Below are 17,049 nucleotides of genomic sequence, written 5' to 3' on the forward strand. Positions count from 1 at the left end.
CTATTTTGCTATGAGGTATCATTAAAAGAAAAATCATGCTGGGAAACACACATGTATCATAGAATAAAATCTCTTCTCCACAGTTCTGAAAACAGCCAATTTCTTCATTGCTCCATATTGATACATTGTTTTAAAATTGCCATTACATTAGAAATGGAAACAGTAATTTACATGGCTTTTAATTACAGTTTTTATGATTGCAGTGATGTAAATTTAAAGTACAGCGTCTTTACAAAGAAGGTAATCTGACAGCTGCCACTAAACCTCTTATTTACAATATGTATCACCAAATACGTTCATTTTTTTGCAGTAGTTTTTTGTTGCTGCTGTGTTGCGTAGTTCTCTGTGGCAGTAGGGATGGGCTCAGCTGCCGTTTCAGTCATTTCTATTAAGAATATATTGATAGCAAGTGCACCAGCAGTGTCCAGCCTTTTTTGCCAAATCTATCATTTTTAAAAGGTCAAAGGACTACAATGAATGGGATGGGACAGATTTTCTGTTCCTCTTTGCTCCATATGTGTCACTCATAGAGTGTCATGGGAACATAAGGCATCTATATTTTTTTTTTTTCTGGAGGTTCTTGTTAATAATTATTATCTAAGTCCTATTGCACATTTTGGAAGCAAGGAGGGGGATTTGCTAGACTATGCTAACCTGTAGTTTTTCCTCTCTGGCATGTCACAAATTTGAACATGGTGTGGGTAGAGAGAACATCTGAAAGTTCTGGCCTATTTTCTACTGTCAACTTCCATCCAAGTCCATCCTGTCAGAGTAGGGGATAAGAGAGGAATATTTACCCTTGGAGATGTTCAGAAATTGACTGTACAAGGATCTGAGCAACCTGATCTAGTTGGCCCTGCTTTGAGAGGGAGGCTGGATTTGAGACCTCCAGAGGTCCCTTTCAACAGAAACTCTTCTATAGCTGTGTTCAATTATCCCATTCATTCCTAGTTATTTCCCACACTTTTCATTTAAAAAATAAGAATGTATTACAAGATGGCTTGGGATGATTAAAAATCATATAAGGAAATAGAATCTGGAAGCAAGCTCTTTTGGTCATAAGAAAACATACCCAGTTGTGTTTTTGCCAGGCTAGGGCATGGATTAGTGCCAAGCTGTGCTGCACTAGCTAGAAAAAATGTCATGAGGCTGCAAGAGAGAGAAATCAGTGCTGATACACAGGGCGGGAAGATGAAGACAGCAAGACTAGTTACAGCTTGAACCCTGCATGTCAGTCATGATGAAAGATTCTTCCAAATTTATTTAAGCAGATGAAGAAATCATGCATGAAGATGTCAGTGTCTTTTACTGCAGAACATGAAAATCCATTTGTTTTAACCACCCTTTGCTTCACTTGAACATTTCAACAACAAACACTTCTTGGCAGACATATTTTATTATTCATGTCACAGAGAAGACCTAACTGGACTTTCTAGGCACTAATGTCATATAAATAGTATTATAATGGAGCCCATTTAATACAAGACCCAGAATGTGGTAAATGTGGGAAGCTGTATTTGACAGAAATAAATAGTACTATTTTCACTGCCAGGAAGGAAATAGTGTGTCAATGGAACCCATAAATCAGTTTATGTCATTCTCACTTAATCAAATTTACCTTGACATGATTTTACTAAGTGTCACCCGTGTGTTACCTACTGTCAGCAGCTATTTGCATCCTTTTGCATAATAGTAATGTAGATGATGTATAGAACAGTGTTGCATCTTAGACTAAAAATATATTTGTCACATATTATCACTGTCATATAGTACTTAATATCAGACCTATTTAAGTGAAAATCTTGATAAAAATGATGTTCAGATAAAGTTATCTCCTGTCTTTTCAGTCATATCATGGAGGAGTGAACAAGGAATTTGCTGTCTCTTCGTATAATACAACTGTTTGTGAAATAATGGCAAGTCCAGTGGTGTTGGACATAGAGGATAGGATTGTCCAGTAAACAGAACACTGACCCAAACAGAATTCAGGTAATCTCAGTTTTGGCCTAAATTCTGCCATTGTCATAATGTGTGATAATAGTATAAGCAACTTCATTACCATAAAATCATGTATCCCTTTCTGTAATTTATTTGTTTTATCCAGTTAGATTGCAGCTTCAAAGGGACAGAAACTTTCCTGTGGGTTTGTACAGTGGCAAGGACAGTAGCTGAGACTTAGTATAAGCTGAAGTGTACTATTATACAAATAATAAGGAGCAGAAGTCTAAAAGTATATAGACAGACTGATACTCTCCAATCTATCCAGGTCTTGTCAGCAAGTATCCAGGGTCTTTGCTGAGTTCTTCAAAAGTAAAAATGTTAAATAACTATATTTTATTTGGCATAAGGCTGTCTGAACCTCCAATACTGTGCTTTGTTGATTTGAGCTGATTTTCTTTTCTAAATAGGGACTGATTATTTTTCCCTTTTTAAAAAATCCAGTGCATGTCATAAATATTTCAGTTTCCAAGCTAAATTTTAATGTCTTTAAAAAAAAAAAAATGTACATTGACCTCAGGTCTATAAAAATGTTTCATGTAGACCGTCATCTAAGGGACACATTGCTTCTTGTAAGAAAATAAAAAAAAAAAAAAAAAAAAGGAGGCAATAAGTTGCAAATCCCAAAGCAGCTAAGTGAGAGTGGAAGAAAGTGCCTTGGGTTTGCAGAAACTGTAAATTGTGGTTTAGTGATCCCACTGGAGCCTAAGGGCAATGAAAAGAAAAATTGGTGTTAAAAATAATCAGAGAAAAAGAATACAAATAGTTGAGGGGACTGGGTTAAGGGTGACAAGGTGACAAATTTTGGAAGGTCTGCATTCTGGAAATACATGTTCATCACCGAAAGGGTTCTCTGCACCTCTGTAAAATAGTATCAAGCCCTTACCGAGAGAGTGGGAACAGTGATAGGAGAACAGAAAAAATGGAGGCAACAAAATGACAAGGTGGCAGAATGCAAACCACAAGGATGTCCCTCCTTCAGGACATGGATCAAAAGCAAATACAGATATGACCGCATAAAATAAATAAATAAATAAATAAATAAATAAATAAATAAATAAATAAATAAATATAGGTTTCTGCCAACTCACCAGGGGGAATACAAGAATACAGCTAGTGCTGGGATGCAAAATATTGTTTTGCCTTGACTGGCCATGAGAAGGTCTCCAAGAATTCTTGAAGCAGCAATGTTCCTTACTGTAGACAATCCCTGTGGTTCCAGAAGGGAATCCAAGATAAGGCAGTTCTAGCAACACGCTAACAAAGACTGTCTGATATACAGCTTGCATCAGCAGTCCTGATTTGGATTCCAAACCTGTTTTAGTTCTCATTTTGTATGTTATGGCATTTCGTTGTATTTTATTTTTGTTTGCTGCTTCTTAAAGAGTGTTTCAATAATGCTGCCTTTGAAAGTGGTGTTTGCTTGAAATAGCAATTACAGAATATTCAGTTTTTCTATTTTACAATTCTGCTGAATTTTCTTCTAAAATTCTTTTTGTACAGTGTTATTTTTCTTTCTTGATTGGGAGATATGGCCTATAAATCATATTCTCAGAACTTCTAGTCATCTGATGAACCTGAAATTTATAATTTGTGAAAACAGGTGTCCTTTCACTAAAAGAAAAAAAAAAAAGACAAAAAGAAGACATCTATGCAAATATTTCTTCTAAAAATTATTTTGCTGTCTATTCATAAAAATGCAAGGAAACATTATCTCTGCAGTTTCCTTGTTCTAATTCATTTCACAAATGAATTTAAGACAGCTAGCAAACAGAGAAAAAACTATCCTTGTTGAGGTGTTATTTCATTCTGTTTTAAATATTAATGTGTGATGTTGCATCGTTATGTAGTACTCTTCACAGAAATGATATAAACCGTTTGTTAAAGAAAATATGAAGCCTCTGAAATGTCTGCTCATAAATGTTCACAAGAGAGATCATAGGTAGAATTATAGGCACAAAAAATAGAGAATAGGTGAGCCTCAGGAATGCTGGAATAAGAGATCGTTAGCAAGCATCCCAAATTGCCTTTCTTGCTGGTGACCTTCTCCATGATGTCATAATCTCTTTGCATTTCCAGGCCACGAGATCAAAAAGCCTGTATCTTGATTCTGTATATCAAGAGGATATGCACAGTAAAATTCATAAAATCAGTAATGAAAATGATGGAATTTTTTTGTGCTTTTACTGTGATTCATAAGATGAAGAAGTCCTAAAAACCTAGACTCCTGACATGATTTGCCTGGTGTAGGCATAGAACATAGTACTAGAACAGAGTAAGGATTTGTAAAAACAGAGTCGAGAATGGGAAAGACAGACAGAGGAGCTCATCACACAGTTATGATTTTGGGTTTTACAGAGAACCTCTGCATACTCTCTGGTTTATTTTGAGGGCCCTTCAGCTCCCAGACTTGGGACTTAATGTTGACTTAACGTTGTCTTTCTTCCACAGCTGCAAATCTCACTCTAAGCACATATTCTTCTGGCCTAGGATGCAAAGCTAAGGCAAATTTTTTTCAAAAAATGAATAAAAAACTAATGAAATGAAACTTGCTATGAGACTCACTGTGGTAGAAATAAGCAAATCTTAATGGATTTTCTTATATGTTCTCTTTGGGGAATGTTAGAGAACCCCACATACACATTTTTGTATTTCTGTTTGCACACTACTCCACTAATTTCACTCTTACATGCTAATAACTTCTTGCTAACATAGTCCATTGTTACCAACTAAAGATTGTATTGAGTTCTCTTAACTAGATTTGGACTTTATTATCTGTTTGCCAAATGACAGGCAATATTAATGCTACTGTTTTCTGCCAACATGCAAATTATACAAATGTATTTAATTTCATTACAGCGGTTGAATTAATTGTGTTATAATATGATGCTGAGGACTGTGCTACACAGGAGGAAAAGCAAATTAAGGTGGCAATAATCATAATTGAAATCCTTTACTCGTTTAACAATTATTTTTTTTGCATTCTCTTTTTGTTTATTCTTCATAGTTTTGGTTGTCCTATTGTTAATTCCAGCAAACACAAGTCTTCAAGATTTGTAGCTGTTTTGACATGCCACTGTTAGCTCACTGAAATGTGACAAGTAGAGAAGAGAAGTTCTGATTGGATTCTATTGCAGTATTATGCTATGCCTACCAGTAAAAAATGCAGAGAAAATTGAATCCTAAAATTATCTGCCTCTCTTCCATTTACTCTCCAAGCCATTTCTTCTATTTTTCAATTATCATCTGGTAATAAATGTGTCATAGTGCAAGATGAGACCTCAATAGAATACAGTAACACTGAAGACAGAATGGAAAATTCAAGAATATTCAAACTTGTTTGGATGCAAATTTGGTCATTATATTGAACTAAAAGTTACTTGCTGTAGAGAAGGAAAGTAGTAAAGCTCTAGAAATATCCTGTGCTAATGAAACAGTCCTCTGCCGTATCTGCTGCCAGACACCAAAACATCCTTCTTTCCAAATGAATTTCCTGTTCTGAGACAGACTATGAGGTTTATGAAGCATTTGAGTGTTTATCTGGGAATTGGGTGTGTTACAGATATTGGATAAAAGCCATGTCATTTGGAATCAATGATTAAATTTATATCTGCTCCTATACACTGCCACGATTTCTGTCCTTGTATTGATTCTCTAAATGTATGAATCTCACTCTCCATTGTTAAATTGTCCTTACCTGTCTCCTTGTTTGTCCCCAGGAACAGAAGTGACTTTCCCACCCTGCTGTTAGTCTCACACTCCTGAAAGACATTTGAATTTCTGAGGAGGGAAATCTTGAGGGAAGAAAACTGTTTTCAAATTTTCAATTTATCTGTAGCCTACAAGGAAAATGACTGTAAATTCTGGAGCTTCTGCAACTATTTCTAGAGGGAACAGTTTGCCAGCACTTGAATCACTAGGAACCAGTTTGTTGGGACTCTAGACATCATTTAACCTAGCTGTGCAGAACTCTCAAAACTCTCAAGAGCACCCTCATATATTTTCAATATGCTAGTCAAGGCTCAATGGCGGTTATCTGTTCCAAATGTGTTTCTACCTAAAAATGCATCCGTTTACCAGAGTAATAGTATGTAACTGCTGGAATGCTAGTTTGCAGTCCCTCCGTTACTTTACTACTGGAGCTAGATAACTGTACCTTATAGAAATGATTAGTAACTTATTTTTATGTAGCTACAATTGTGCATATGAGACATCTGCTCATTTGCTGATCTCATTGTGCCTTTCCTCTCATTCTTTGTTAACTTTTTAGTTACTTAGCTCAGGGAAAGAGAAGCGCGCCTCAACTTTGAAAGGTCAGTTCATTTCTTGGATCTTTTGCTAAATCTACTAATTTTCTGGTTATAAGCCAGATTTAATAATGGTTGAGCATATGTTTTTTCTGATTAGCTTTGGCAAGTGGAGATGCTGAGATAATCATGGCCTCTCCATTCCACTGGTAGTGAGGGTCCCTGGCTTATTTATTGTTTTAAAGCAAAATATCGTGTTCTATAGCATCATCTGTAAGTTTATTGTCTGAATGGGGGAGGGATGGGCAGCATAATAAGCTGCTCATACGCAGCTAACCTGTAGACATTGTTATATGTTATCCTGTGACCATGAATAAGATGGATGGAATTAAAAAGAAAGCTTCTCCATTAGAATCAGGGTCAGAGGTAGCCTTAGGAATGGAGGTCTTCAAACTAATTTGAAGATGGAACCTGATGTGTCTGTGAGAGCAACAACCAGGAAGGTGGGTGCATTAGGAATTTCTTTGTATGTCTGATCTCCAAACTGTGTCTACACGCTGATTATCTATATGCAGGGACAGTGAGACTATATGCAGGAGAACACAGGGACCTCATCTGACAGTACAAACTATGTCCTTGGCTGTGCAGCTGAATCAATACAAATAGGAAATAGTGATCATACAGAACTGCATGACATAGAAATGCAGATTTCCTGGATAAAACCAGAATCTAGAATCTTTACATGGCATTAGATTTTGAGCTGTATAAAACTGTTTAGCAGAAAAAATGGCTAACAACTTTTTTAGTGTGCTGCACGTGACGAAAGTATGGGAAAGGAATAAAATCCATTTTTGTTTTTGCTTGTACTTCTGCTCAAATTTTCCATCATATACATTCAAGATAAATCAAATTAAGATTGTAATGTGAAAATAGTACCATACTAGCCCACAGATTTCAACACAGATATTTCCGACTCACACCATGTCACTGAGGGGAGAATTAATCTAAGACATTTTATAGAATTCATGTGTAAGTTTTGAGAAGCTTCAGGGCAAACCATTTGAAGTCCAGTATTCCCAAGAGTGGAAACTTAGTTTCTTTAATCCTTTCAGCAGCAGAGAGAGTGAGTAAGCACAGAATGAGCCTCTAGAGGAATCTATCATTTCCTATGAATTGTACTCTTATTGATCTAAAATAAAAATAAAAATAATTTGAATAATACTTTGTACCTCTCTTTCCAGAGGAGAACAGTTGTTAGATTTGACATTTCTAGATATGTATATAGTGCCCCTGCATCTGATTAGTTACTGTTTTCTTCCTTCAGAGAGCTTCAGGTCTCTTGTTCACTGCTTCATTACTGAATTTGAGAATCTTCAGCTAAATCCTTAGAAATCTTGTTGGACAAGAAACAGTTGTAAGAATAAGTAGCGTACAAAATGACCCATGCTTCTTGCCCCCTGCTAGTCATCTCGGTTTTGCAGGGATGCAAGAAAGGGATACATTCACTTTAGCCAGAAGAGACCACATGGAGAGCTGAGAAAATAATTCAGGCTACATGTCACTGCCACCTTCTGCTGTGACTGTTAGATGTGGTTCCCTGTCTTGTAACCTGGATAAAGTCAGTTCTCCCTCAATCAGGCTATTTCTTCATTTAGCCTAGTAAGAGACAAGTTAAAAGGAGGCAACCCAACAAAGTCCTTGCCCAATCCTATTATCTGTAAAGGCTCATTGTAAAGGCTGATTTTTATTTCATTTAAAGCTTCCAGCAGGAAAACTTCACACAGTAAGGTTGGAAAGACAGCCCCCTCACTATTGTTCTCCACTTTTGATTTGCTGTGAAAGGATGCTCTATTTTAAGAATCATGATTGTCTTCTTTTAAGGGCAATTTTAGGACTGTTCTCTTCAAGCACAAGTAGATGGAGGTGGAGATAATAAATCCAGCAAAGTACGTTATAAAGGCCTAATAAATGCTAGGGCCGCAGTATGTACTTTAGCCTAAGGGGTTCAACACTATTCTCTCTGTGTCTCTCTTACAAGCACATGCATTCCCTGGTCATAACGAGATTAAATACAGATTTTATTGTATTTATATGACAATCCTAGTCTAGATCAAAAACAGGGAAATGGAAAAAATAGGCATCTAAACTAAAATAAGATTTTTAAACACTTTAGCTAACATTTTTTTTTTAATCTGACACCTTTAAGGCACTGCCTCAGCAAAATGGATCTTGAGAAGAGAGTAGTTTTCAGAATTTCCTACTACAGACATCTAATCTAGTTTAAACTAGATTTGATTAACTACTTATAACAGGGTTGTTCATAGATTTATAATTCTAAACATACCTGCTTTACCTTGTAAAGTGAATGGGATTAAAAAACTTATGGGAATGTGGTTAATGTGTTACAGACTTCTTCGGAAGCATTTCCAGGAACTTCCTGTGAGCCCTGATGGTTCCCCAGCTTTGTTTACTCCATTTTTTTAATTGACATATTACTAGAGATTTTCAAAATTACATAAATGAAAAAGTAAAGTCCTTTTTATTAAACTGTGAGCAAAACCCACCATTTATTGCTCCCTAATATCTTAATGTCATGAGACTTGAGAAATGCTTACTGTCCAGGCGTAACCACAAAGTCTCTTAACATTGACAGTACTCTCTAGGGCTTTCCCATAAGGGAAGTTCCCATTTTTTTCACAATTTAGTGATGTACATAAACAACAACTTCTTTTCATGACTTGAGTAAATTTCTGAAGAGAACTAGTATAGCACAGCAATGGTTTGAACATTTAAATGATAGCCTCACTAATGCATTTACAGAGAAAAAAATTATTAGCAAGTCAGTATCTAAGAGACTCTTTCCCATTTATTCCAAGCTTAAAAACAAAACAAAACAAAACAAAACCCTTTTTTTCTTTTTTCTTTTTTCTTTTTTTTTTTTTTCTTTTTTTCTTTTTTTCTTTTTTTTTTTTTTTTTTCTTTTTTTTTTTTTCCAGAAAAAAAAGTCAGAAATGTTTTGGTTACTTGAAGATAGCTTAAAATGTATGAAACAAAAGCACTTTGGCTCAGAAGCAAGCTGTATAAAGGCTTGCATTCTTGGAAGGCTTCTTGCTGTTTGCTCTTTTAGTTGTATGAAAGATACCCATAAGGATGTAATTTATGAATATTTCTAGAATGTCTCCATAAGGTCTTGCCTTAAAAAGCACCAAAAATATCACTTTTCACCAATTTCTGGGGTGAGTTTATTAGATGTTATGATTGTTCTGTTTGCACAGTCTCAGTATCCCCATTCTAAAATTTATTTTATATTCATTTGTTTTGCAAGACTTGCTGTGATCCATATTGCAGAAAGGAATGATGGAATCTGTGCGCATGTCTTACCTGAGTGAGTAGAGGAGCAGGGATACAAAAGGTTCTTCCTCTAAAGAGTCTTAAAAAGTTGTAAATTACAGAATCCAGAATATATAGGACCTAGCTCTCTGATGTCTTCTTCACCACTCTGTTCAGTAGCTTATGAATGAGGATATAAAAGTGCAAAAAAGAACAGATACTGAGGTCCAGATAGATCTATGCTACCACAGAGTTTTCATGTTTGTGTTGTGCTAGAAAATGGCCAGAGACTGTTTTATGTATGACATTTAACTGTAAGTCATCTCTATATCACACTGTAAATGTCCATTGAGGAAACAGAGTATGTTCTGCTAACAGAATATGTTAGAAAATTAGTGCAGTACAAGTGACAAGAAAACCTTAAGGTGACATCAGCTGTCCCTCCCAAAGGGAGGATTAAGCACAGATGAAATAAGGTATCAAAATACACCAGCGTTACACAATATTTTATTCTCAGTATCTTTGATTAGTTTGTAGCGGATGCTCTTTTACTAAAGCTTCCCTTGAATTCTTCACCATTTGTCCTTATCGTTGTATACAGAGCTTTCTTATATTAGCAGTGTAAAACACAGTTCTAAAAGTGTTATTCAAATTTGCTTTTGTGTGTCAAGAACATTATGTCTCTCCTTTTTTTTTTCTTTTTTTTTTTTTTTTCTGTGATTTTGCTGTGGAGTCAGACCATTAATCAGTCATTCATTACTATTACTGTTGTTAAGCAGGCATATCTCTAGAGGATGACCCTTTCTTAGATAGAATTATGATTACCACACAAAACTTGATCTTGTAAATAATGATAGCATAACCTCTTTTTCCTTTAGAAATCTACGATTCAGCAATAAGTGGCTTGGGGCCTACCATTAATCATTCACGAATATCAAAAAGAATATTCAATTAGCAATGTGCTCTGGGACACTTGAATATTACTAAATATGACATGTTTCTGGTGGCTTTAAATAGTATACAAGTGACACATTCAACTTCAGGTAACTTAACAACAAATAATGCACACTGATATAAATTGGTTAAACTGGATACAGACTTTAAATACCTCTAAGTTATTTTATATTTCAAAAATGTTGGGATGTTGTTTGAAAATACTACTAATAGATTAAGAAGGCTTTTTTTCTTTTTTGTGTGCCTTGTGTGTAAAAACTCAGGTGATTAATACCCAAGCAAATGGATGCTATTCAAATACCCAGATATTACTATTTGAATACGTATGGATATCTAATTACATTTGTGATTCTACCTTAATTTGATTTGATGTTGGAGAAGGGTTGGAGGCTTTTAACTTAAGATACCTTTTTTACCTTACATCATATCTTACTCCTACACTTGTCAGATTCTTCTTTTCCATCCAACTCAACTTCATGTCCTGGGTGTGCTCAGGCTTACAGAACAAGCAGTGCCAACCCATCACTATCTTAACGTAAAAATAAAGAAAACTCAGATGTTCAGATAGTTTTCGAGGTATTGTTCTACTTGCAAAAAGAATTTTTCCTCAGTGGGTAAAATAACCATCTAATTAGCATACTTGTGATATAGTAAGTTTTCTTGAAGAGTACTGTCTTAAATAGTTTTATTTTGAAGAGAGGGAGAACTTCATCTCTGAAAATATGTTTCCTTATTACGATTTTTTAGGAAGTTTAAGATCCAACTATTGAAAACATTTGCATAGTGGTAAATAACTCAATTATACTTCACTGTTCAGTGCGCATAGGAAATAAATCAAATACTGTATCTCTAAAATTAAAATGGGAAAATTCAATTTTATCTGCATTTGCATTTTGTAAAAGGCAGCAAGAAGTGTTAAAGTAAGATTTTTTAATACAATGACATTGTGATGCCCTATAAAACATTTTAGAGAATGTTAACATGCACATTATGAGAAGCAAATTGATCACTTACTCTTAATAATTGGGGAAAAAAAAGAGAAATATGAGGCATTCACAACTGTTTCTTCTTTGAGCTCATGTACTCAAACAATCTATCTCTATCTTCTTAATGCTCTCAGAAGTCAAATTAGTATGAGATTCCCCTGGAAGTGAAAGATGGATAGGTGTGTGTAGAATTCAGGGAAGGAGGAGAGAAAGGAGGTATTAATGTTGGGCAGGAGCAACCTGCAGCAGGCCCAGTCAATCTTTTGATCTAAACAACTGATCATTAAAAGTGTTTGAGACATTCAAATCATATTTGCTGTAGTAAACTCTTTCCACCAGTACAAATTAAAGGCTCTTAAAATTTTAACATTTCTTTTAGGACAGTGGCTGAAACTTCTGACTTGATATTGAAAATCTAATTTTATTTTGAATGAGGACAAAACATAAGTCATATTGTTTGTAAGAGAAATTTCTTTTGAAATATCTTTTGAAATATTTTATTCCAGGTAGTTGAAATATTGCTTTAAAGACAACTCATTTGTTACAGTGATATTGAATACAAATGTTTCCAAATTAATGTTATAGTAAAAATGTAAAAACTAAATGCTTTGCTCAGATTAAAAACAAGCCATTTCAGTTATTTTCTTTTCAGAATGTTAGTGTTATTTCAGTTCCATGAAGTATTTTGTTTGTCAAATTGGCACTTACTGATGGAGGTACATTCCTCCGCTGTACACACTGTACAGATAAACTTTGAATCACTCCCTTGCTTTGCAGTTAGGAAGGAATATGTGGAAGAATGTGCAAAGCATTCCAGATAAGGCCAGAGATCCATAATTCCGAAAGCTTACTACAAATACATTATTGCAATTTGTACTGTATTTGTATATACAATAGAGTACTGGATATATCTTGACAAAATTGCATTTTGAACCAGAGTGTAAACATCAGAACTATTCTTTATGATTACATTTTCTAAAAAAAAAAAAAAGGGTGGGGGGGTGGGAAGCAAAAGAGGAGGCTAGAACTAGTTTAGACTTTAAGTCTAAGCAAAAATACAGAGACGTACACTTTGTCTTTCTAGCTAGTATGTGGGGACTGTAAGATATCCCCTAAAGATGGTGTAAATGCCCCCCACAGCCTCTGTAAAAACTGTCCAGCTTGTTACAAAACTTGCTTCAGGCATGATCCTAGGAACTCCAGACTGATGATGTCCTCATCAATATAAAACATGGGCACGCCATATTTACCACGATATTTTAGAAGAAAATTGTCACTGTTGTTTTTTTGAGGAGCCTTATGTTGTGTGTAAATACTCAGTGAGTTCTAGAGGTGCTCTTGGACTGAGTTTGCTGTGGGACTTCAGCCAAAAAAAGCGTAGTTTTTGATTCTGATTGGGTTTATATGAGATTGAGGTCAAGTTCCACACTCAAATCACAGCAGTTCTGGGCATTCAAAGAAAGAAATTAAAATTCAGAAGGAAATGGACATGGAGAAATTCAGAAGGAGATGCACGTGGATAAATGAGGCACTTCCAGGATTAAGTAACTGCTGAATGAAAATTTCCTGTCTTAAAATTTTACATTTAGATGCATCAGTTCTGCCCATGTCCAATTTCAGAACTGATTCTGAGTCTCCAGCTAACAGAGAACCCAAACATTCCAGAAATTAAATAAAAAGAACCCAAAATTTATTACTTTGTGAAGCATCATCCAGTCAGTCTCATGATTTCTTGGAGCTTGTGTTATCCTTTTAAGCCAATGCATAGAATATCTGACCTGCAGGAAATCCCTCTGAAGCTTATATAGAATCATTTTTATGGTTGTCATTCATCCCATCCATCTAACTTCTCTTTCCCCCTTGAAAGTAAGCCAATGGGAGGGATATATGATGCTGAGAGGAATTTTCATTTTGAAGGATGCAAGATCCAGCACACTGCCTGCACTAATAGTTATTCAGCCTGTCACATATCATAATACTGCTCTGTGTGTGTGGAACAATACAGGCTGCATTTATCATAAAACTTGCCCCCAGGCAACTTTCCGAGCATACAGATAAAGGGAATTCATTTGTGCCCTGATCATTATAACAATGTTCTTCAACAGGTAGAAAGGCTGATTTTGTCTTGACAGTGATGGTCTGTTTGTGTTGATGGCAAAATATTTGTTTTTAATGATGCCCATAAATGCCAGTGAAACATTTTTTTCCCTGTCTCTTAAGGTCTTTAGAAGTATAAACTTTCCCTCATTTTCTTTTGTTTTCAGAGATACAGATAATATTGGGATTCCTGACAAGTACTCAACCTGTGATTGCAAGTGGAGAGAGTGACAAGGTAGTGGCTGCTAGGTATAACAAGTGGTATGTTACTTACATCAGAATATCACCTGATGTTTTTAGAAATGGCTTGCATTTGCACAAGTGTGGTTTCATTTCTGCACTTGAAATTTGAAACAATAATTCCCTTAATTTTGGAATCACTAATTTGAGAGTTATTTATCAGTAGTACTGCAATAATAGTTCTTCTGTTTTAAAAATTAATCTGTGTTAATTCAAGAAAATATCAGTTTAGTGGTAATCTCTGGCTCTGTGCTATGCTTCTAGCTTCTCTTTCTTTCTGGCAGGATGGCAATGTTAGAATTAAATCATGTCTTTGGCCAGCAGTTTGCCTAGCTGTAGCTCTCTGAATGTAAGCCCAAATCTTTTTTGTATCTCAATGTTCCCGATTTTTTCCAGTTCTCATGATTTTCCCATATACGTGAAATTCAAAACATGAAAAGAAGTAAGTTGATGAGTTGCAATTGGATTAGCATCAGAGCATGATAGAAAAGATAAGTTTTGTAAAAAATAAGAGTAATGGTGCCTGATTGTATCTAGCATTTCATTGCCAGCTTGGGGTGTTACCCTTTTTGTTTTGGCAGATACTGAGTAGCATCAGGTCATACTAGCATGAGGGATCACCTGTTTTATTTAAATGAATCAGAGATCTGGTCATAGCAGGTTGATTCCCTCTTCTGACCTCTTGCCATTTCTCACAAATAAGGCACTCTTTGTGAGAATTGGAAATCCTGTGTCATGTCTTTGTACATCACCATTTCTGGCAAAAGAAAACACAGTCAAAGGGTAAAGGCATAATATTTTAAGAGTTTTTATTATAGACCACATATCGTTAAAGGCAGGTCATTCCCCAGTCTTCTTTTCCCCTCAGAGTTATATGCAGCATGTGAAGAATAGGGTCATACCAACTGCAGTATTCATAAAAAGGTTAATCGCTTCTAAATAGCTAAGAGTACAATGTCTTACCTTGCAATCTGAAGGCCAATGAGAGTGTTCTCATTATATAGCACCTCTTACTTTCCTGGGCTTCATTGTATGTGTCATTGCTAAAATTCCTGCTGAGAGAATTGCATGGTTAGCAATTTTTAAGGCAGGGCATTCTTCCTTGTATTTATTTGGTAGCTGAATTTAGTTCTTATTAAAAGACAGTTGCTACATTTCCAGCAGAGCTTAAAAAATGCTTTTACTCCAAACACAGTAGCAAATAGTCTCTTTATTTTTGTCAGTGAAATTAAGGATGTAACCAGAACTTGGGACCTGAAAAAATGGGGAAAATGGTGAACAGACCAAAAAGCAAGAATAGAATTTTGGACTAGCAATGATTTTCAAGTTGTTGGTCAGCGTCCTGTGGGAGTCTGAAGACAACTTCTAAAGTGATGAAAAAGAATTAAAAATTTGAAACTGTTTTTCAGGATATTAGCAATTTTATATGAAGGTGTGAAATTCCATCAGAGGTTTGCAGTTAAAAAATGCTGCATCAGAAACCAGTAGCTAATGACAAAAGAATTTTCTTTCTTTTTTTTTCCCATGCTGTACTCCTAGGAGTGACCATCCCCTGAAAAAGTATTTAAACAAAACATAGAAGCTGAAATGTGAAAAGAAAGTTGGCTAACAGTGGACTAAATCAGATGAGCATATTACTGTAATGAATTTAATTACATGGGGAATTTATAATTATTTTACATTGCTTTAAAAAAATCTAGTGTTGAAAACTCCAGGGAGTAAACAGTCTCAAAAACAAACTGCTGGTAACATTTAATATGTGCACCAGAAAAATGATTATCCCCTTAAAGTTTTATAAAAAGTGGTGAAAAACAGAAACAGGGAAATATTACCTGTTACATCAAAACACACTCGTATGCTTAATTGTAATTATCGTAAAGGTATTGAAAATCATTTGCTACAACTTTCTGCAGTTTTAAACACAGTAGTAGTTTTCAGCTGCATTATCTTGTATATGAACACATAAAGACATATATCAGCCTTTATGTGTGAATAAAGATGAGTGAATTAATAGCTCTTGTCTTAAGCTAAAGCTCTTCTACTGTCTAAATCTAAGCAGGTGTTAAAACTCGAGGGGCCAGATTCTAATCTGTTATGCCAGTGTAAATTAAGAGTGATTCAAAGGAAATGAAAGTGGTGAATCCTAATTTCACAAAGTGTAACTTGGATTTGAATTTGGCCTTAGGTTCTACAAGTTACATCATGAGTGACTGCAGAGGTATTATGTGTTAGGCAAGAAAGTGTTCCCCGTGAGTGACTGTGGCAGAGTTAGCCCCTAGGTGTTTGGTTACACAAATTTGAAGTATTAGCCTGTCTCATTTTCAAAGTTTCTTATTTTGTATCTGCCTATGGATAAGGCAGCTGCTCCACTGACTTTATGGTAATCATGGGGAAGAAGAGCTATGCATTCGCTTGCTGCAAGTTAATTGTGAACTTTAAAAATCTATTCCCTATGCCCTTCCTCTTAAAAACAGATACTGCAGATTTGTATTCACTCTTTCCCTTCCCAAGTTCTGCATAGGCGTTATGAGCTTTCCAATGATATCCTTGGGGTTTTACATTCATCCTAACATATGGCATGTATGTGAGGTTGTACTCAAATTTATTGGAGTTTATGTGTGATTGGGAGCAGTTATCTGGCTGAATTGCTGAATCATGGAACAATTACAGCAGAAACTCTCTGGTTTTGTGTTTTTTTTACAAATGATATTGTACTAAGTTACATTCACTTTGATTCTTGGCAGGACTGCTGAAAAGTAAGTTACAGCTGTTGCCATCTGGTAACTTTAGAAGCAATTTCCCTAGCACGTTCCTGTTGCTTAATAATTTTTCATTTATTGCATGCAGGTAACTAGATCTTCTGTCACATCACAAATATAGTTACTCTTCTTCTTCTTTTGCCACTCTGTTGAAGACTAGATTCTCACAATGCAGCTTTTTCTGACTAGGGGACAAGGTGTAACTGGCTCCTCCATGAAGAAATAGCTTTCTGTACTGTTCTCCTCAGTCCCAGAGGGACTGTTTAGAGCAAAATACTGCTCAGCTGTGCTACCCGCCAAAAAGGTGAGGTTGAAGCCATGCTCTTGCTTCCTCCCTGCCAGACAACTGTCCCAGTCACTAGTACTGGGTGAGAAACTGCAGCTTGCAGAGGAAAGCTAATACTTTACATGGATGTTAAAGACAATCATTTGAAGTTG

The 17,049-nt window shown here is 35.6% G+C and overlaps 2 long non-coding RNA genes across 5 annotated transcripts in view; both read left to right on the forward strand.

Annotated features, from left to right (window-relative positions):
* LOC125183372 (uncharacterized) overlaps nucleotides 1-6,311 on the forward strand; it is an 85,375-nt gene extending 79,064 nt beyond the window's left edge. Inside the window, exons 7-8 of the long non-coding RNA XR_007165285.2 lie at nucleotides 1,848-1,989; nucleotides 6,269-6,311. This is a non-coding gene — a long non-coding RNA (uncharacterized lncRNA). The remainder of the gene's footprint in view (nucleotides 1-1,847; nucleotides 1,990-6,268) is intronic.
* A 3,843-nt stretch (nucleotides 6,312-10,154) lies between these two features.
* LOC106033263 (uncharacterized) overlaps nucleotides 10,155-17,049 on the forward strand; it is a 52,623-nt gene continuing 45,728 nt past the window's right edge. For all 4 annotated transcript variants that reach the window (XR_007165265.2, XR_007165269.2, XR_007165266.2 and 1 more), the window contains exons 1-2: nucleotides 10,155-10,618; nucleotides 13,780-13,847. This is a non-coding gene — a long non-coding RNA (uncharacterized lncRNA). The remainder of the gene's footprint in view (nucleotides 10,619-13,779; nucleotides 13,848-17,049) is intronic.

Source organism: Anser cygnoides, chromosome 12 (assembly GCF_040182565.1).
Source record: "Anser cygnoides isolate HZ-2024a breed goose chromosome 12, Taihu_goose_T2T_genome, whole genome shotgun sequence".
Taxonomy (NCBI): domain Eukaryota; kingdom Metazoa; phylum Chordata; class Aves; order Anseriformes; family Anatidae; genus Anser; species Anser cygnoides.